The sequence below is a fragment of the Podarcis gaigeae genome, assembly GCF_964106915.1.
Source record: "Podarcis gaigeae genome assembly, chromosome: 8".
NCBI classification, from domain to species: Eukaryota; Metazoa; Chordata; class Lepidosauria; order Squamata; family Lacertidae; genus Podarcis; species Podarcis gaigeae.
The window spans coordinates 88,829,957-88,852,301 of record NC_139684.1 but is presented as its reverse complement, the minus strand read 5'-3'; the positions used below and the strand labels follow the sequence as shown (position 1 = coordinate 88,852,301).

At 45.9% G+C, this 22,345-nt stretch overlaps 1 pseudogene across 7 annotated transcripts in view; it reads left to right on the top strand.

Annotated features, from left to right (window-relative positions):
- The first annotated feature begins 15,801 nt into the window (after window positions 1–15,801).
- Window positions 15,802–22,345, top strand: part of LOC310851754 (transmembrane protein 229B pseudogene) — a 151,047-nt pseudogene continuing 144,503 nt past the window's right edge. For 2 of the 7 annotated variants that reach the window (XR_014568553.1, XR_014568554.1), the window contains exon 1: window positions 15,802–15,917. The product of XR_014568553.1 is annotated as a transmembrane protein 229B pseudogene (transcript). Of the gene's footprint in view, window positions 15,918–18,481; window positions 18,527–18,634; window positions 18,939–22,345 lie in introns of those variants that run through there. The other 5 variants (XR_014568555.1, XR_014568556.1, XR_014568559.1 and 2 more) reach the window with 4 other exon arrangements.

Here is a 22,345-nt window from a genome sequence, read left to right as displayed (position 1 = left end):
TCTCGGATTCTGCCAGTCATTTCAGCCAGTTCCATATAGTCCATCAACTGCGATTGCCATTCCTCCAGCGTGGGTAAATCTTGTGTCTTCCAATATTTTGCAATCAAGATCCTTGCTGCTGTGGTAGCATACATAAAAAAAGTTCTGTCCTTCTTAAGCACTCTCTGGTCCACCATGCCCAGAAGGAAGGCCTCTGGTTTCTTAGGTAAGGTAAATCTCAGTACCTTTTTTAATTCATTATGGATCATTTCCCAGAAGGCCTTCACTTTCGGGCAGGTCCACCAGAGATGAAAGAATGTCCCTTCCGCCTCTCTACATTTCCAACATTTGTTGTCAGACAGATGGTATATCTTAGCTAGCTTGACTGGGGTCATGTACCACCGGTATACCATTTTCATAATATTTTCCTTCAAGGCAGTGCATGCCGTAAATTTCAAACCGGTGTTCCATAACCTTTCCCAGTCTACAAACATAATGTTATGCCCCACGTCCTGAGCCCATTTTATCATAGCGGATTTGACTGTCTCATCCTGTGTATTCCACTTAAGCAGCAAGTTATACATTCTCGAAAGTAATTTACTTTTTGGCTCTAACAATTCAGTCTCTAGTTTCGATTTTTCCACCTGGAATCCAACCTTTTTATCTATTTTAAAGACCTCCTGAATTTGCGCATAGTGCAGCCAGTCTCGTACCTTAGTTTTCAGTTTTTCCAAGCTCAGCAACCTCCAATTGTCTCCAATTTTTTCAATTATTTCCCAATATTTAGGCCAATGGGCCTCCATGTTAAGTCTCTTACGTGCCTTGGCCTCCACCGGTGAGAGCCACCTCGGAGTCTTATTCTCCAATAAGTCTTTATATTTTGTCCAGACCATCAAAATTGCTCTTCTGACAATATGATTTTTAAACAATTTGTGCACTTTGACCTTGTCATACCACAAATATGCATGCCACCCAAACGCATTGTCAAACCCTTCCAGATCTAGGACGTCAGTGTTCTCCAATAAAATCCAATCTTTCAACCAGCAGAAGGCTGCAGATTCATAATATAACCTCAAGTCTGGCAGGGCAAATCCCCCTCTTTCTTTCGCATCAGTTAATATTTTAAACTTTATTCGGGGCTTTTTGCCCTGCCAAACAAACTTAGAAATATCCTTCTGCCACTTTCCAAAACATTCCACCTTGTCCACGATCTGTAGGGCCTGAAACAAAAATAACATTTTCGGCAATACATTCATCTTTACAGCAGCTATTCGGCCTAACAAGGAAAGTTTCAATCTTGACCATGTTTCCAAATCTCTTTTGATTTCTGACCAACATTTCTCATAGTTATCTTTAAACAAATTCAAATTTTTGGAGGTCAGGTACACCCCTAGGTATTTTACTTTTTTAACCACATTCAACTCCGTTTCTTTAGAGAACTCATCTGTTTCTGTAACTGTCAAGTTTTTTGCTAAAACCTTGGTTTTTTGCTTATTTAACTTAAACCCCGCCACCCGACCAAAGTCAGAAATTAATTCTAACACTCTTTTAGTACTGGAGACTGGTTCCTGAAGTGTTAATACCAAATCATCTGCAAATGCTTTCAATTTATATTGTTTCACTCCGACCTCAATTCCCTGAACCAACCGGTCCTTTCTAATCATGTTTAGCAACACCTCCAGAACTGAGATGAACAATAGGGGGGATAGGGGGCACCCCTGACGTGTCCCTTTTTCAATTTTAAACTCCTCTGTCACCACATTGTTTACTATCAATTTAGCTTTTTGTTCTGTGTAGATTGCTTCTATACCATTTTCAAACCCCCGCCCCACTCCCATCCCTTCCAAATTTTTCTTCATGAACATCCAAGAAATATTATCAAAGGCCTTCTCTGCATCAATAAAAATTAAAGCCGCTCTAGTATTAAGGTTTGTTTGTAGAAGTTCCAAAATGTCAATAATATTTCTTGTGTTATCAAACAAATGCCTACCAGGGAGAAAGCCAGCCTGGTCCTTATGAATCACTTCATTTAATACTTTTTTAAGTCTACTTGCCAAAATATCTGCAAAAATTTTATAATCCACATTTAGGAGTGAGATGGGGCGGTAATTCTTAAGTTGAGTCTTTTCAGTTTCTAGTTTAGGTATCAATGTGATGAAAGCTTCTTTCCACGTTTCCGGTGCCTTCCTTCCCTCCATAATCTGGTTACAAACCTCCATCAAGGGTTGTATCAAATAGTCCTTTAAAACTTTATAATATTTGGAGGTTAGGCCATCAGGGCCTGGAGACTTGCCCAATTGAAGATTTTGAATGGCACTTTCAATTTCTTGCTGTGTGATGTTACAGTTCAGGTTTGTTCTCATTTCCAGGGGTATTTTTTGTAATCCATTAGTTTTAAGAAATTGATCCACCTCGGAAGCTTTTTGCGGCCCTTGTGAGTAGAGTTCTTTGAAGTACCTCTGGAAGCACTTTCTGATTTCCTCGGGTTTCTGAACCATTCTCCCTTCAATCTCTAGATTTGTAACTGTATTAAGCTTTTGTCTCTTTTTCAACTGCCAGGCTAGCAGTTTCCCACACTTATTCGCCGATTCGAAGGATCTTTGTTTCATTTGTTTAATTTTCCATTCCACCTCTTGATTTATCAATTTTGAATATTGCGCCTGGAAAAATTTCACTTCTCTTAGCACATCCTTCGACTTAGGCCTAGATCTTAATTTTTTCTCTCCTTCTCTTATTTTCTCCAATATCTTCTCCTTCTTTTCATTCCAGAGCCTTTTCTTAATCGTGTTTTGTTGTATTAGAAACCCTCTCATAACTACCTTACTTGCGTCCCAGATTGTTCTTTTTTCCACGGTGGTATTCAAATTTATCTCAAAATAGTCCTTTAAAGTTTTTTGGGCCTTCTTCACAATCTCCTGATCTCTTAATATAGTGTCATTCATTTTCCATCTAAAGGATCCGGTTGTATTAAGTCTCAATTCCACTTTCAAGGCATTATGGTCGGAGCAGGTTTTTGGGCAGATTTCCACTTTTCTAGTCTTAGGTACCAGTCCTCTAGTTATCCATATTTGGTCGATTCGTGTCCATGTCAGATGAGCTTCAGAAAAGATAGTCCCTTCTTTCCCTAGAGGGTTCTTAACCCTCCATATGTCAACTAAGTCCATATTGTCTGTCATTTCAAAAAAGGTTTTAGGTAGTCTGCCATCTTTCGATATGTTGGCACTTTGAGACTTATCCATATTTACAGACACAACCCCATTCATATCACCCAACATAATGATGTTATTATAGTCCAAGTAATCCAGCATAGTCTCATGCAGCTTCCTGAAAAATTCCGATTTTCCCTCATTTGGAGCATATATTCCTAATATCAAAAATTTTTCTCCTTGTGTCTGTATTTCAATCGCCAAAATTCGGCCATGTTCATCTTTAAATAAGAATTTCGGTGACAGGCTCTCCTTTGCATATATCACCACTCCTCTTTTCTTAACTTTGTCCGAAGAAATAAATTCTTGGCCTAGTCTTTTATTAATTAACACTTTTCTGTGGAGCCTTGTCACATGTGTTTCTTGTAGGCAGATAACGTCCAATTGTTCCTTTTTCAAAATGTGAAAAACTTTCCTTCTTTTTTCCGGGGAATTTCCGCCATTTATGTTCCAACTGAGAAGCTGCAGAGACATCCTGAATCAATTGACGGGTTCTACAATGGGGTGTCTAAGCTTCCCTCCGGTCCCGGAGGAAGTAGTGCTGGTCCAGATCCAGGTGGTATAACTCTTGGAGGTGGTCCCGGTGGTGGTGGAGGCCAAGAAGCTGCAGCTCCTTTTTGCAGGTCCTCCTCGTGGTCGTGTAGGAACTTCTGCTGGTCTTCAGGTGATTTAATTTTTATTTTCCTTCCTTTGTAAGTAAATGAAAGTCCTTGTGGAAACTCCCACCTATAAGGAATTCCGTTGTGTCTCAACAATTTAGTCAGGTCTATATAGGTACTCCTAAGTTCCAAGAGATATTTAGGTATATCTCTGTAAATTTCGGCCCTTTTGCCTTCTATCTCCAAAGATTTCTTGAAATGTAGGCCTAATATCTTATCCCTCTCTTCTCTTGATCTCAGAACAACTAAGCAATCTCTGGACTTGTCTTTCTTTACAGATTTTCCCAGTCTAAAGGCTGTCACAATTTTAAAGTCCTTTTCTTCCTCAATTCCCCAGAATTTGGAAAACAAAAGTGTCAGAAATCCCTCTAAATTGTCTTGCTCCAGTTCCGGGATAGCCCTTATCCTGAGATTGCTTTCTTTACTTTTCAGTTCAACCAATGACAGGTAGGCTTGTTGTTCCCCTACCTGTCTTTTCAGAGGCCTTACTTCCCCTTTAATTTCATCAACCTTTATATTCGCCTGTTCTGCTTTTTGGTTGGCTTCCACAGCTAATTTGTAGTTTTCTGCCGTAGCTCCTTGCAGTTTCTCAATTGCCTGAGTGTGCTGCGAAACCTGTTCAGTTAATTTGCCAATAGAGGATGTAGCTTGGTCAATTTTTGATGTTTGATTGTCCACTTTTTGGTTTAAGACTGCCAATTGTTCCAAAATTTGTTTTAAAACTGTTTCAGATCCTCCAGTTGCCATGTCTTCTGCAGCAGGCTGCACTAGTTCCACCTCCTGTGCTGTCAGCACAGTTGGGACGGATGATCTGCGGTGATGAGTTAAAGTTGTTTGCAAGAGTTGCCCAGATTTTTTCTCTTTTTCTTTATCTTTGGCTTTAGCTGCTCTTGTTCTCCCTGAGCCGCTCATTCCACACCTGCCTCTGTTCAAGGTCAAATGATCTTTTGTCCCATGGGAAAGACAGGTCCAAAGTATAAACAAATTAAACCACAAAGAATTTCAATAAAGTTCAATTCCCAGGCCACTATACTTCCACAGTCCTGTAGGGGGAGTATTTCAAAGTTTCAAAAAAGAAAGGAACTATTTTCCGCCATTGAAGTTCCTATATTCCCCATGTTAAATTTTTGTAGTTCCCAAACACAAAAGGAAGGTTTCCAAGACTTCCAGTCTCTTAAAATCCAGCCACAAGGTATCAAGATAGGTCCAAGCAACAATGTTAAACATTAATGTCTCAGACTATGCAACAGTTTAAATTTCTGCAACAATGTCGTCAATTTGACAGCAGTTTGACAGTTCTCTTCTATACACTGGCAGCCCGATGACGGGGTTATCCCTTTCAACTCCGTTTAGCTCAAAGATAGGGGGACAGTTCCAAAAAGTAAAAGTCCATAAATTTCACAATTCTTTCCCTTTTATCCTCAAAATGCAAAGTCTATCAATGCACTCTTTCTTCCAGTTTTACAATCCCTTTTAAATACTTCAGCTCGCTTCAGAGCCCTTGCTTTGATCTAATTAGCAGAGTCGGGAGGCGGACTTCCTGTTACTAGCCTCCCGTTTTCAGCCGAATTTCTTCAATTTAAATTAAAAATTTAAGCCCCTTACTCACGGGTATGTTACTCCAATTCCGATATTTTCAAGAAGAAAGGTCAGCGCTCAGCAGCAGCAGCAGCGCGGCTTTGCTTCCACGAAAAGAGCGATGAACTCACAGCGTCGCTCCCCCTTTCCCGTTCCGGAGCCTCTTACGAGGCTCCTTCTCCGCTTCTGGGGGGGCTCAAGGCGCCCGCCGAGTCCCACAGCCGCAGGCTCGCTCTGCCTGCGGTTTTTCTTGATGGGTCTCCGCTTTGCCGCAGCGGACGACCCTTTTTCGCGGAGCCCCTCTTCACAGCGCGAAGAGGACCGCCATTGCTGTTTCGCGCCGCCTCCGGAAGTCAAAGGTAAAGGGACCCCTGACCATTAGGTCCAGTCGTGGCCGACTCTGGGGTTGTGGCGGTCATCTCGCTTTACTGGCCGAGGGAGCCGGCGTACAGCTTCCGGGTCATGTGGCCAGCATGACTAGGCCGCTTCTGGCGAACCAGAGCAGCGCACGGAAACGCCGTTTACCTTCCCGCCAGAGTGATACCTATTTATCTACTTGCACTTGACGTGCTTTTGAACTGCTAGGTTGGCAAGAGCAGGGACTGAGCAACAGGAGCTCACCCCGTTGCGGGGATTCGAACCTCTTAGGGCCTCATCAAACCTAAATCTGGCCTGGCCACTGAGAATCTTTTTCACATGCAAGAGGTCCAAGCGATCAATCTCTACCTCATCTCCAGGGAAAGTCCAGGTGGCGTTGACTGTGGAAAAAGTGATTTCCTTATTCTGTCATTTTACGCTGAATCACCATCACTGAACTGACAGCTTGAATTTCAAGTTGGGCTGAATTCAAAGGCTTCTTCATTTTTCGTTCTCTTCCGGCTCTCCCAGGCAGGTAAATTTCTCCTTGACCTAAAACTTTGCCTTTGGATGACGGTGCCTGCAAACATTTAATCCGAAGGACTGGCGTGACCTCTAGCGGAGAGGGAAGAAAACTACATCTAACCCCTACATGGTGTGGGTTTTGAGCAGTTCTATAACACAATTAAAGAACTTTTTATTGAGGGTGAAAGAGGAGAGCGCAAAATATGGTCTGAAGCTCAACATCAAAAAAACGAAGATCATGGTCACTGGTCCCATCACCTCCTGGCAAAAGGAAGGGGAAGAAATGGAGGCAATGAGAGATTTTACTTTCTTGGGCTCCATGATCACTGCAGATGGTGATAGCAGTCATGAAATTAAAAGGCGCCTGCTTCTTGAGAGAAAGGCAATGACAAACCTAGACAGCATCTTAAAAAGCAGACATCACCTTGCTGACAAAAATCCGTATAGTTAAAGCTCTGGTTTTCCCAGTAGTGATGTATGGAAGTGAGAGCTGGGCCATAAAGAAGGCTGATCGACGAAGAATGGATGCTTTTGAATTCTGGTGCTGGAGGAGACTCTGGAGAGTCCCATGGACTGCAAGAAGATCCAACCTCTCCATTCTGAAGGAAATCAGCCCTGAGTGCTCACTGGAAGGACAGATCCTGAAGCTGAGGCTGCAAGACTTTGGCCACCTCAGGAGAAGAGAAGACTCCTTGGAAAAGACCCTGATGTTGGGAAAGATGGAGGGCACAAGGAGAAGGGGACGACAGAGGACGAGATGGTGGGACAGTGTTCTCGAAGCTACCAGCATGAGTTTGACCAAACTGCGGGAGGCAGTGGAAGACAGGAGTGCCTGGCGTCCTCTGGTCTGGGGGGTCACGAAGCGTTGGACACGGCTAAACGACTAAACAATAATACAGATTTGCTTTAACGGCGTTTGGCCCTTCTCTCCAAGAAACTGTAACTTTGTGGATGAGGCGAAGGATCTCCCTCAGACATTTCTTTGACCCCTGGCCAAACTACAAATCCCAGGATTCTTTGGCGGAGGCCAGGGCACAAAGCCATGGTTTTGGGGGACTGAGCCAAAACCAAAGTTTTCTCTGACTTTGTTGTTGTTGAGTCGTGTCCGACTCTTCATGACCCCATGGACCAGAGCATGCCAGGACAATAATGATTTCAAGACAGATTGGGAACCTTTTATGATGTATATACAGAAACATTGCACTGAAATGGACTCGCAGGATTTGATCAAGACACTTACAATTAACTAACGTAAGCAGAAAATATAAATATGAGGGTAAACGGTTAAGACTATATTAATAAGGTATAATTTCAATTTCAATATATAAGGTATATAAAATTATAGGCAGAAGAAATGAATATGTGATAAACCAGAAAGGGAAGTCAGGGGAAGTCAAAAGGGGTGGGGATAATAAAAAATGTAAAACGTAATTTGTGGTGTGTGTTTTTTTTATTTAGTATTGATTATGTTAAAATTTTGTTGGGAAATCTTAATAAAAATAATTAAAAGAAAAAAGAGTGAGCAGGAGGCTGAACTAGTTCGGCCATGATCCAGCTTGCTCATCTCATGTTCTAATGAAGCAAGCTTTTCTTATTTATTCTAGAATATATTTTAATTAATTGACTGTGTGATTTTATGTATACTGTGCTATTTTTACCTGTTGTTAGCCGCTCTGAGCCCGGCTTTGGCCAGGGAGGGTGGGATACAAATAAAATGTTGTTGTTACTGTTGTTGTTATTGTTGTTGTTAGCACCCTTTTGGGACTTTCCGTCCAGAGATTGCAAAAACTCAGGTTCCCATTAAGTCAGGCAAGGCAAGACTCAGAGCCTCCCTTATCATGTTGCATTTCTCACAATCAGCAAACAGCATTGCACGTTTCGACACGATGCGCAGGGAAATTGCATGGGTAATCCGATCTGCGTGAAAAACTGGCATTGCTCATCGCTTATTAGGAAATGAAGGCAAACTGCCACATCAGGACCAGCGAGGCAGCAGTTGGTGTAGGAGTACTAGAAGGAAACCAAGCAGCTAGACCTCATTGTCGGAGAAGGAAATTTGTGCACAAGGGCCAGTGTTTGCTGTTTATATGCACAGAGAGTGGAAGATTCACCCTGATTTAATATGGAGGCATGGTTGCTGAAACAGCTGGGGGGAAACCTGGCATGTTGAAAAACTATTGCTGACATTTATCAATATTGTTAAATGGGAGCCCCTTTTATTTTGTTTTGTTTTTGACCAAAGAATTAATCATAATGCAGCAGCGGGAGGCCCCATTAACTAAAGCGGTGCTTCAGGTTAAGAACAGTTTCAGGTTAAGTACGGACCTCTGGAACGAATTAAGTGCTTAACCTGAGGTACCACTGTACTTGCACTTTGACGTCCTTTCGAACTGCTATAAGACCTTAATTTTTTTTCTTTCACTAACATAGGGTTACCAGACATCCCTGTTTCCCGGGATTTGCAAATTTGCAAATCCCCGAATTTGCGAATAAGTCCCCGGACAAATTCCATCCCCGTAATGTCCCCGGATTTCATCTAATGTCCCCAGGAAACGCAGCAGCGGCTGTCTCAGCAGCCCGGAGCAGTTGCCTCTGGCTGGCTTCAGGAGCTGCTGAGAAGTCCCCATATGATGGTGGCGCAGGGGCTCAAAGATGCAGCTTCCGGGCTGCCCCCACCTTCCCTGACCCCAGCAACTCAGCTGTGAAAGGAGGCTTCATGCTGCCTATCGGAGCAGCCTCCCAACTCCTACTTGCGTGCAAACGGGGGGGGGGGGGAGAGGGATCTCTCAGTTAAGCAACGGGAAGCCTTCCTTCCCAGCTGAGGGACCCCCGCCCCCTCCTGCTTGCACACAAGTAGGAATGGGATTGGGGCTGCTCCGATGGGAAGGGAGGCATCGTGCTGCCTGAGCCTCGCCACCACCGCTCTCAGCCCTCCTTCTCTGCCTTCCATGCCTGACCCACGGCGCACCGCTTCCCCATTGTTACGGTAAAATCTGGGTGCGAGGCTGCTCTGCCACCCGGCTCGTCGGACTAAGTCCGCGGGTCCCTGCGGAGGAAAATGAGCTCAGCCGGAGACAGGAGCAAGCTGCAGAAGATCCAAGTTTATTGCGCAACAGGTTCAAGGCGAGATTGAACCGCGAGAAAGGGGTGACATGAACTTTTGAAACTTCCCTCCATGCCCCAGAATACAGTGCAAAACACATCCCAGTTACATCATGAATACATTAAGAGGAGGTTGGGTTACACAGGATTAACATATGGAGGAGGGAGGGGGGAATATGCAGAGCTGGAGATATGCGCAGATAAGCGCTTCCTGATGAGAAGACAATGGTCCATGTACTGGCATTGCCTGGAGGAAAGGCTTGGCAGAGTGATTTGACAGGATTAGGGTCTTGACACCTTGCTTGAGGGATTATGGAGGACAGGGGAAGTGTCATGGAGTCCTAGAGAAATTGAGCAAATTGGCACGTTGAGTTTCCATGAATTTTATAGATTTTAGTCCCTTTTGACATTGACAATTGGAAATAAATGGATATATTGTAGCGAAGAAGAAGGTGAAGAAGACATGCCCCCCTCTTCAGTATCACCATGTTGTAAACAAAATTTGCCCTTCTTCCCTTATGGGGTATCCAAGAGCCCATATAGAGTCCTTACGTAGGTTCCCTATTGGTAGGAGAAAATAACAGAGGCCAACCAGAGAATATTGAGAAGCAAAGCAGCTGGTAAGCCTGATCTTTATTGATCTGTTGCAACAGGGTGCTCCCCTCACACGCAGGAAAGGAGGAAGAACCCAGAACCAAGGTGTGTCCATCCTTGTGAACCCAGAACCAAGGTGTGTCCACCCCCAGAAACATCATACATACATCACAGAAGGGGTGTAGCTCAAGACCACCACCCCAGATACATCACACCTACATCACAGAAGAGGCGCTCTGCAACAGAAATCTGAGTGCCTTGTTTACTTCCTGTCTGGCAGGTTACCTCTTAATGCTCACTTGATTGGATACCCTGGGGAGCCTGGCCAGTCTTTTGTAATTACAAATACTTAGTTCCTGAGCCTGGTCACAGGCTCACCCTATTCCCTTTGCAACAGGGTGCTCCCCTCACACACAGGAAAGGAGGAGGACCCAGAACCCAGGTGTGCCCGTCCTTATATAGACATTTTAAATTCCCTGCCCTGGAGCTCCAGACCACCCCTCCATGCATCATACATACATCACAGAAGGGGGTGTAACCTAAGACCACCCCCCAGATACCTACATCACAGAAAAGGTGGTCTACAGCAGAAATTTGAATGTTGTGGTTTTTCCTATCTGCCAGGTTATCTGATAATGCCTTATCTGATTGCCTTTCCTGGAGTCTGGCCATTCCTTTGAGATGGTGATTAGCCAATTCCTGAGACAATGGGAAGGTTCCCTCACCCCCTCCCTCCTTGCAGAGAAAACATTTGGTCAGTTTGGGAGTCAAAATGGTTTTCAGGGCGGTCTTCCTGTGCTGCTCCAGACATGTGGTCCAGACATCTATGTAGGCGCTTGGTTGGTATATTTATGAATATTCATTATATATATAAGACCTTATTTTTTTTTTATTACACCCACCACCACCACTGAAGAACCAACAACTCGGGCTGCCCAGCCTCATGGAGAAAGGAGATAGAAGCCTCGGAGCAAGGGGAAACATGGCGGTTGACGTCAAGGCGGTGGCTGCCCTTCTGCCACTGCCATCGCTGCACCATCAATGTCCCAAACATGTAGTAGGTATGTATTTATGTATTTATTTCTAGATAGCATCTTAAAAAGCAGAGACATCACCTTGCCAACAAAGGTTCGTATAGTTCAAGCTCTGGTTTTCCCAGTCGTGATGTATGGAAGTGAGAGCTGGACCATAAAGAAGACTTATCGCCAAAGAATGGATGCTTTTGAATTCTGGTGCTGGATGAGACTCTGGAGAGTCCCATGGACTGCAAGAAGATCCAACCTCTCCATTCTGAAGGAAATCAGCCCTGAGTGCTCCCTGGAAGGACAGATCCTGAAGCTGAGACTCCAGTACTTTGGCCACCTCATGAGAAGAGAAGACTCCCTGGAAAAGACCCTGATGTTGGGAAAGATGGAGGGCACAAGGAGAAGGGGATGACAGAGGACGAGATGGTGGGACAGTGTTCTCGAAGAGACCAACATGAGTTTGACCAAACTGCGGGAGGCAGCGGAAGACAGGAGTGCCTGGCGTGCTCTGGTCCAGGGGGTTACGAAGAGGCGGACACGACTAAACAACATTCATTCATTCATTTATTGTGTCCCAGGATTCACTGGAAAAAAATCTGGTAACCTTATGCTAACACAGCGCTTTAACGTCACCCCCGGAGGCACACTCCATTTTCTCTCGAGACAGACGGATGCCAGCCACAGCTCCTGTTTTGTAAACCGCTTTGAGGTGTTTACTGGTTTACAGTGGTCCCTTGGTTCTCAAACGCCTTGCTGCTCAAACAACATGGAACCCAAACACTGCAAACCCGGAAGTAAGTCTTCCGGTTTGCAAACTTTTTTTCGGAAGCCGAACGTGCTCTGTTCTGAGCGTTACACTTCCGATTTGAGTGTTAACGCTGAGGTCTGTCTGTTTTTGCTCTTCATTTTGCGTTTTTGGTTTTGCAGCTTTTGTTTTTGTTTTTGTGACTGTGTGGAACCCGGTTCAGCTACCGATTGATTGATTGATTGATTGACTGATTGTGTGACTGGAGTACATTATTTATTGCTTTCATTTAATGGATCAATGGTCTCGTTAGATACTAAAATCCATGTTAAATTGCTCTTTTAGAGGTTGTTTTTAAAAGCCTGGAACGGATTAATCCACTTTGCATTACTTTCTAGAGGAAAGTGCGCCTTCGTTTTGGAACGCTTTGGTTCTGGATCAGAATTCTGGAACGGATTAAGTTTGTGAACCAAGGTACCACTGTATTTTACAGTCGAACGGAACTGCAAAAGTCGCCGAGTTTTAAAAATGAAATAAAGGGTATTAGGCAATAACTTGTTTTTTACCCCGTGATCTTGAGAAAGCTGAGCCCATGTTCTCTTGAAAGGGTTACTCAACCCTTTTCCATCTCATGAGCAGGGTGGGGATCATACTTCAGTCTGGCCTGTTCGCAAGCAAACACTTTCGCCCCTCTCCGTCCGAACTTGACGCTCCTTGAAGGTTCAGACCAGAACATTTCCCTGTCGGCAGCACCTTGAACAAATGTCACCTGCAAGGACGCTCTTCACTCAGCCTCAAGAGGAATCACCAGACCTAAAGGAAGAAGTGAGGCGGAGGGAATCTTCAAAGAGGCAGTGTGACATAGTGGTTAGGGTGTTCGACTAGGCATGTGCAAAGTCCCTTTCGGGGGCCTAATCCGGCCCTCTGGTCAGTTTAATCTGGCCCCTGTGGCAGTTTACTTCCTAGGGTATAGTCCTAAAAAAACCTCGACAACCTTAATCCTAAAAAAAGCTCAACAGCTTCAACCCTAAAAAAACTCAACAACAACTTTCAATCCTAAAGAAGGTCCGGTAAAGTCAACAACTTTGTTTGGCCCTTTGTTCGGCCCTCACGGCCCTTCACTTCATCAAATCTGGCCCTCTTTGAAAAAAGTTTGGATACCACTGGAATAGGACCTTGGAGAGATCAGATTTGAAATCCAGCCCACCTCACCCCGCCGGACCGGATTTAGGTTTGATGAGGCCCTAATCTACTGAAGGCAATGGAGCCCTTTCTATGTCCAGCTGTCATTTGTCGACAACAAATTGTTGCTGTTTTTTGTGTTGAATATATGCTAGATGGTCATTTATGGACCTCACAGGGACATAGCTGTCAACCGTCCCTTATTTGGCGGGAAACTCTCTTATCCCAGAGCCGTGTCCCGCTGCTGTCCCTTATTGATGATGTCCCTTAAATTTCCCGGGTTTCCAAGGAAGCAGCTCCTCTCCCTCCCTCACTGCCGGCCAGGGAGGAGGGAGGCTCCAACTGTGTTGCTTGGCTGCGTTGCTCACCCAATAAGGAGTCTAAGAACGACTGGGGGGTGGAGCTTGCATGCCTTGTGCCAATCAAATCGGCCGCGTTGCCTGTGGACTCGCCTTTGCTCAGCGCTTCCCAGCGGAGAGGTGACGGTGGTTTTCCTTGCTGCATCCCCTTTGCCGGGTTGCTGCGCTGTGGGAACCACCGCTTGAGGCTTCGTTTGGCTGCTGGCTGGGCTTTCTGCCTTTGGCTCGGAGGGGCTCAGAAGTTGAACATACCCGTGCTTGGAAAATCCTTTATTTTGGCTGCTGATCCCTCATTTTCGAGGCTGCTGGTCCCTTGTTTTCAAATCTGTAAATTGACAGCTATGCACAGGTATCTCAAGCCATTTGCATATGTTTGCATGCAACCAGTTCATGCAGAATGTCGGCACCCTATAGACCGTATTTTTCGCTCTATAAGACGCACCAGACCACAAGACACACCTAGTTTTTGGAGGAGGAAAACAAGAAAAAAAATATTCTGAATCCCAGAAGCCAGAACAGCAAGAGGGATCGCTGCGCAGTGAAAGCAGCAATCCCTCTTGCTGTTCTGGCTTCTGGGATAGCTGCGCAGCCTGCATTCACTCCATAAGACGCACACACATTTCCCCTTACTTTTTAGGAGGGAAAAAGTGAGTCTTATAGAGCAAAAAATATGGTATAGAAAGGAGCAAACCAGGGATATTTTAGGGAGCAGCCGAGCACAAAATGTGTCAGGATTAGAGGAACAAGAGCAAAACAAAAATAATACGCTCCTCCAAAAAAAAACACATTTAAAAGGACATAAATGTGAATAGGCCACAGCTAATTAAGACGTTAAAAACCCATCTCTATGCAAAGAAAAGTCAAGCGCACCAGGTTTGAGAAGCCTTGATCAAACAACTTATTAGCACAGGTGAGTTGTGCAATTCCAAATACAATATTGCAGGGATTATACAATACTCTGTATTGCAGAGATTAGGATTCCGCCCTGTCCTCGTTGCTTAATTTTGGAGGGAAAGATCAAAGAAGCAGGGAAAATTTTCCCCTTACATCTGTGAACTTAATCAAGGCACAACCAAGCGTTCTTGTTGGGACCCTGTTTCATCAGATAATTTTTAAAGAAATCCCAGTTCGCAGACATAAGAGAAAGTTCATTTATCATAACCATTGAATACAGACTACTAAAAAGCAAGAGAAATATAGATACTGCAAAGAGGTAGATGGAAGTCAAAAAGAAATAAGTGAGGAACACAAACCGGTATAGAGGATCGGAAAGAATGGGGAACGTAGAAAAGTTTAAAGACGGAAGTCAATTCTTTCTAGGAATTTTGCGTACAGATTATTTAAAATATGGTTTGTACTCCTGAAATGATTCTGTGTATTGGAAAAATGTGTGTTTTTGTGTTTTTTTCCTTTTTCGGTTTTCTGTTTTGTCTTTTGGGGGGGTCTTTTCAAATCTTTATTTTTCACGATTTCGATTTGTTTTGATAATGCACAGCCATTACTGAATTTTGGAATAACATCTATAATGAATTTAAAAAACTATTTCAGTTTTCGTTTAAGAAAAAACCTGAAACCTTCCTCCTGGGAATAATGTCACCGGAAATAAAAAAAGAAATGAGATCTCTTTTTATGTACACAGCAGTAGTAGCCAGGATCTTAATTTTAAGAAACTGGAAAAGTGACAAAACACCTACGATAAATGAGTGGCAGGTCCAAATGATAGAATATCTACAGATGGCCATGAGGACAGGGAGAATTAGAGGGTATCCAAAACAGAAAGTACTGAAAGAATGGAAAATCTTTAAAGCGTATCTGGGAAAACATCACAATAACAAATATCTCCTGGCAGAAATAGAATGATCCTTGTAAAAAACAAATATAATGTCTTTTGATATCTGACAAAAACAAAGAAAGCAATACAATAATTTGGAACTGTGTGTGAAAAAATAGTAGAAATAAAAACACAAAGAGTCTAATCGGAAGCCAAATGTGTTTTTTTTTTGTTTTCTTTTCTTTTCCTTTTTTTTCTTTCTCTCTTATTCTTCCTCTTCTTTTTTTCTTTTTTGTGCCTCCTTTCTTGGTCTTCCTCTCTTTGAGAAAGAGATAAAAAGCGTATTATGGAAACTTCAGTAACTTAAAGATGATGCTGTGTAATTTCTCTATTGCTATTTATATATTGTTAAAAGTGGTTAATTGGAATGAATTGATGTAGCAATTACTGGGTTTCCCCCCCTTTGTTATTGTTGAATTCTAAATAAAGTTTATAAATAATAAAATAATAATAAAATAATAATAATAATAATAATAATAATAATAATAATAATAATAATAATAATAATAATAATGGAGATGGCTGCATTGCAGCGGGGTCAGGCTGGATGACCTTTAGAGATCCCTTTGGGCGAAAGCGCCCTCACCTGCCACTCCAAAGGTGGCGCCGGGCCAGGTACGGTGACGCACGCGCGCCATGACGTCACGAGAGGGGCGCGGACCGCCCCTTAAAGGGCCCGCAGCGCGGCAGGTGAGAGCAGCTTCGCGAACAGCTGGGAGACGGAGGGGTGGCGGAGCCGGATCCCCGGAGCGCAGCCTGACACACCTGGGCTCAGGTGAGCAACAGCAGCTGCAGCAGCTGCGGGACGTGTGTGTGCGCGCGCGGGGGCCAAATGGGCGGCAGACACGTGTACGCCTGCGCTCGTGCGAACGCGAAGTTGCGTGTAGTGGGCAAGAGATGAGACCTGCAGCCGGGGGGAAAGGGTATTTCCCGCAGGAAGGAAGGTGTGTGTGGTTTTTTCTCACGGGAAGCGTGCAAGGCAGGGAAGCGGGATAGGATAACAGAGCGAGCGTGCAAAAAAAGAAGAAATTTAATGCAAATTCGCCCTCTTTGCACACCGGGCACAGATGGCAGCAGCGGCTCCCTCCGAAAGCGAGGGGCAAGGGTGTGTTTTCTGTAGGAAGCAAGGAGCAAAAAGGCAGCTCTTGAGCGTGCAAAGGGAAGGCAGTGTGGTGTGGCGGTTAGAGAGCTGGCGTAAGACCTGGGAGGCTTAAGGCGTGGGTGGCCGACCTCATCTTACTCAGAGTAGACCCATAGGAATCAATGGAGACAGTGTGGTGAAGCTGTTAGACCGAGACCTGGGAGAGAGCAGGGTTCAAATCCCACCAGGAAGCTCCTCTCAACCCGGGGTTGGGCTAGATGACCCTTGGAACCCCTTCTCACCCTGCAATTCAATTATTCTTTGAGAGAGGGAGAAGAACTTTTCCCTACCCGATTTCTCAATGCCGTGCATAATTTTTAAAATTCCTAACCTGTCGCCTCTTGCTGGTCTTAAGTCCCAAACGCTGCACTCTTTCTTCATAAGCGATTCGCTCCGCCCCTCGATCATTTTAGTCGCCCTTTCCTGACCCCTTTCCAACTCTGCAATCTCCTTTCTGAGGTGAATTTTGTGTGTGCACTCGCACATTCACAAACAATTCCTCAACATAAGATCTCTGTGATCCCAGTTGATTAAAACAGCATCTTGCATGTTTTATAAGAACAACTTTAATTCCGAATCCGCCCTCTTTGCTAATCTTCTGCCCTCCAGATATTTTGGGCTGCAGCTGGAGCAAACTGTTTAGTTGCTTCCCGCCTCAGTTTTCCTCCTCTGTAAAATGGGGGCAAAAGTTCTGATCTGTTTTCTGGAGCCGGGTGGGTGGATAAATGCCAGGGCAGGCTGCTGTTCTGGCATTGATGCTTAAATAACATATTATGTGTTCATTTAATTGAACTGGAGCCTTGAGCCAAAAACTTTATTTGGAGCAGGAGCGAAAGAGCAAACATTTCTTAGTGGTGGGATGCGAGCTCTGGAGCACATTTCTGAATGAGAAAGGATTATTATTGATTGATTTATTAAATTTTTATTCTGCCCTTCATCTGAGGATCAAAGGACAGATCACAACGTAAAAGTACAAATTGGAAACAGAAAATGCATAGTAAAGCAAAAGTGAAACAAATCCAATAACCCGCTTCCAGTGATTTATTTCCATTTATTATTTGGTTATTACCTTATTTGTCTAGTTAAGGCAGCCTTTGCTAACCTGATACTCTCCAGATGTTTTTGATTAAGACTCCCATCAGCCCAGCTCCGAACATCTGGAGGGCAACAGTTTGACAAAGGCTGATTCAAGGCGTTTCTTCCGTGCTTCTCAGCCAAAAAGGTTTGCAACGTGACTTTCATGCAGGCAATCAAAAGAACACAGGCTCACATTCTGAAAGATGCAGTCCAAAAGGAAACTGGAATGGGGAGGGAAGAGGAAAACCAGGAAACCTGGGTAGCAATTTGCAAACTTACAAAGTAGCAACCAGCGGGAATGGAAAGAGTTCAGAGAGAGGATGCTTTGAATGGAGCTGGTCTCTCAAGCACTGAGCCACTCAAGTCTTGCTTGCCTTCTTTCATTAAAGGTAAAGGTAAAGGGACCCCTGACCATTAGGTCCAGTCGTGGCCGACTCTGGGGTTGCGGCGCTCATCTCGCTTTACTGGCTGAGGGAGCCGGCATTTGTCCACAGATGGCTTCCGGGTCGTGGTACGCAGGTGGCGCTGTCGGTTAAACCACAGAGCCTAGAACTTGTGGATCAGAAGGTCGGCGGTTCGAATCCCCATGACGGGGTGAGCTCCCGTTGCTCGGTCCTTGCTCCTGCCAACCTAGCACTTCGAAAGCACGTCAATGTGCAAGTAGATCAATAGGTACCGCTCTGGCGGGAAGATAAACGGCGTTTCCGTGCGCTGCTCTGGTTCGCCAGAAATGGCTTAGTCCTGCTGGCCACATGACCCGGAAGCTAGTAAAAGGTAAAGGGACCCCTGACCATTAGGTCCAGTCATGGCTGACTCTGGGGTTGCGGTGCTCATCTCGCTTTATTGGCCGAGGGAGCCAGCGTACAGCTTCCGGGTCATGTGGCCAGCATGACTAAGCCGCTTCTGGCGAGCCAGAGCAGCACACGGAAACGCCGTTTCCCTTCCCGCCGGAGTGATACCTATTTATCTACTTGCACTTGACGTGTTTTTGAGCTGCTCGGTTGGCAGGAGCTGGGACCGAGCAACGGGAGCTCACCCCGTCGCGGGGATTCGAACCGCCGACCTTCCGATCAGCAAGTCCTAGGCCCCACGTAGAGTGAGTTACAGTAATCAAGTCTGGAGGTGACCACCGCATGGATCACTGTGGCTAGGTCAGAGCGAGAAAGGTAAGCTAGCCTTTCCCACCTGGGAATCCCAGGTTGAAAGGTGCAGATCCGAGACCTGTGCTGTCCTCGGTCCTTCTCAGTCGCTGCTCCACCCTCCTTGGCAAATGTCCTCGGCCGCCCCATGGTCCTGTTGAGCAAGGAGCTGTGACGTCTCCTTGCAGGCTCCTCCTCTTTTGCAAGCCCAAAACTGCTCTCTCTTCACCTGAACAAAGTTGACAAACATCTCCTTTCTCCTGGACGAGTGGATCGGCCCACACACATGACAATCAAGTCTTGCGTCCAAGCAGGAAAAAGGAGCACTGCTCACAGGCAAGCCTCCCGGCTCTCGTCGTTGTGTCTCCTGGGCCGGACACTTCCTGGCAGAGTTCCTGCAAAAACACACACACTCCGACCCCACAGTGAATGCCACCAGGTAAGTTGTATCAAGCACAACTTTGCTTGGGTGAGCTGGGAAGCTGCCTGTGTTTTGCAGTACGACTATCCCAGGACAGGTGAGTGGAAACGGCTGGAATGGCAGCCGTCGGTCGATTTGTCTTTGCATGTGAGAAGCGCCTTGAATTTCAAGTTTCTGCATTTAGGCAGGAAGAACCAGGTGCACAAATATGAGATGGGGGATATCTGGCTTGCCAGTAGCACATGCGAAAAGGATTTGGGGGTCTTTGTGGACCACAAGTTGAACAGGAGTCAAGAGTGTGATGTAGCAGCAAAAAAGGCCAATGCTATTCTAGGCTGGGGGGATGCGGGTGGCGCTGTGGGTTAAACCACAGAGCCTAGGACTTGCCAATCGGAAGGTCGGCGGTTCGAATCCCCGCGACGGGGTGAGCTCCCGTTGCTCGGTCCCTGCTCCTGCCCACCTAGCAGTTCAAAAGCACGTCAAAGTGCAAGTAGATAAATAGGTACCGCTCCGGCGGGAAGGTAAACGGTGTTTCCATGCGCTGCTCTGGTTCGCCAGAAGCGGCTTAGTCATGCTGGCCACATGACCCGGAAAAATTGTCTGCAGAGCGGACAAACGCCGGCTCCCTTGGCCTGTAATGTGAGATGAGCACGCAGCCCCAGAGTTGGTCATGACTGGACCTAATGGTCAGGGGTCCCTTTACCTTAAGGGACGCAGGTGGCGCTGTGGGTTAAACCCCTGAGTCTCTTGGGCTTGCCGATCAGAAGGTCGGCGGTTCGAATCTCCACAACGGGGTGAGCTCCCGTTGCTCGGTCCCTGCTCCTGCCAACCTAGCAGTTCCAAAGCACGTCAAAATGCAAGTAGATAAATAGGTACCGCTCCGGCGGGAAGGTAAACGGCGTTTCTGTGCGCTGCTCTGGTTCGCCAGAAGCGGCTTTGTCATGCTGGCCACGTGACCCAGAAGCTGTACGCCGGCTCCCTCAGCCAATAAAGCAAGATGAGTGCCGCAACCCCAGAGTCATCCACGACTGGACCTAATGGTCAGGGGTCCCTTTACCTTAATAGGTATCTAAAACCATTTGCCATGCAACTAGTCCATGCAGAATGCAGGTACCCTATATATAGAAAGGAGCAAACCCGGGATATTTGAGGGAGCAGGCGGGGCCCATGACTTACATCACAGGAGCCTACACAACACCAAACATGGTTGCTGTATATAGGTTTTATTTTATTTGTTTTTATCTTATATTTTGGAAATGTACATCCAGTTGTTTTTTCCCTTTACATTTTTTGGGGGCCCCCAAGAGAGTGGGGCCCTAAGCTATAGCTTGTTTAGCTTAAACATAAATCCTGCACTGGTCTAGAAGGAGGGTCCAGATGCTTGTGTGAATTTGCCTCTGAATCCCAGTGCCTGAGAATCACCCATGGGCAGAGTGATTCCTTCAGTCATCTGGCCTCCCATTGTGAGAGGGCCTGTCTAGGATTGGCCTGAGAACTGGGGTTTTTTTTGGGGGGGGCAGAAACAGAGGCAGTCAATCCGCTCAGCTGTCTGACTTCTAAGCAGTGGAGTCCTATCTGTGAAGGCGAAATGGGCAGCTGCAGCCCTCCGCCAGTCTCCACCTGCTTACTTACAACCAGTGGGGAGTGTCTCTTATTGCCATTGCCTCTAGCGCCATCTACTGTTGGCCTCCCTGCCTTTCATCCTACCAGTCCCCCTCTCCCTGGCTTCTAAGGTAGGTTTCAGGTGGGCTGTGTATTCACACACAGAAATGGCTGTTGCCCTTCACTTTCCTGGGCAATTATACCATCACTTTTCTAACTCCACGGTTTCCGGGCATTTATCCATGGAATGAAGGTCAACGGAGACTGTGTTGTCTTTGGGATGTATGATTTCATTTGCACATACAGTCACACAGTTACAGACGCTTCAGTTTGTGTTTTTTCAGGTTACAGACCCGCCAAAACCCGGAAGTACTGGAACGGGTTACTTCCAGGTTTCAGGGGTCGTGAATGTGCAGAAGCGCTAAATCGCACTTTGCGCATGCGCAGAAGCACTGAGCCACAACTCGCGCGTGCACAGATGCGCCTCTGCAGATTGTGAATGTGCTTCCCGCATGGATCACGTTCGCAAACTGAGCATCCGCTGTACAGTGGTTCCTTGGTTCTCAAACTTAATGTTTTCCGGAGGTCCGTTCCAAAACCAAGGCGCGCTTTCCCCTAGAAAGCAATGCAAAACAGATCAATCCATTCCAGACTTTTAAAAACAACCCCTAAAGCAGCAATTTAACATGAATTTTGCTATCTAACGAGACCACTGAAACACAAAATGAAAGCAATAAACAATGAACTGCAGTCACACAATCAATCAATTGGTAGCTGAACCGGGTTCCACACAGTCACAAAAACAAAACAAAAAAGAGCCGCATAAACAAAAATGTAAAATAAGTAGCAAAAACAGTGTAACGCTCAATTCGGAAGCGTAACACTCAAAACGGAGCACGTTCGGCTTCCAAAAAAAGTTTGCAAACTGGAACACTTACTTCCAGGTTTGCAGTGTTTGGGTTCCAAGTTGTTTGAGTCCCAAGGAGTCTGAGAACCAACGAACCACTGTACCTCGAGTTACACACGCTTCAGCTTGCGTTTTTTCGGGTTACGGACCCGCCGAAACCCGGAAGTACCGGAATCGGTTACCTCCGGGTTTTGGCGGTCACGCATGCGCAGAAGTGCTAAATCGCGCTTTGAAACATGTGCAGAAGCACCGAATCGCAACCCGCGCGTGTGCAGATGCGCCACTGCGGATTGCGAACGCTCCAGGTTGCAAACACGCATTCCACATAGATCACGTTCGCAACCTGAGCATCCACTGTATATATATATAAAAAGGTAAAGGTACCCCTGCCCGTACGGGCCAGTCGTGTCCGACTCTAGGGTTGTGTGCCCATCTCACTTAAGAGGCCAGGGGCCAGCACTGTCCGGAGACACTTCCGGGTCATGTGGCCAGCATGACGAAGCTGCTCTGGCGAGCCGGCACCAGCGCAGCACACGGAAACGCCGTTTACCTTCCCGCTAGAAAGCGGCCCCTATTTATCTACTTGAACTTAGGGGTGCTTTCGAACTGCTAAGTGGGCAGCAGCAGGGACCGAGCAACGGGAGCTCACCCCGTCGCGGGGATTCGAACCGCTGACCATAGGCAAGTCCTAGGCACTGAGGTTTTACTCACAGCGCCACCCGCGTCCCATGTATATATCTATAACCTGCACATATTATGGAGAGGCTCACGGTGTCGGATCCCAGAAGAACTTGCTTCTCCATTCAGATCCAACACAGAGCAAGCAGGTCTCTGTGTCTCCAGCTTCCAGCCAGCTCAGCACACAGATAACATCTGGCTGCTGTTCTCCTGCCTAGCAGATAGGTGAGGGGGTGGA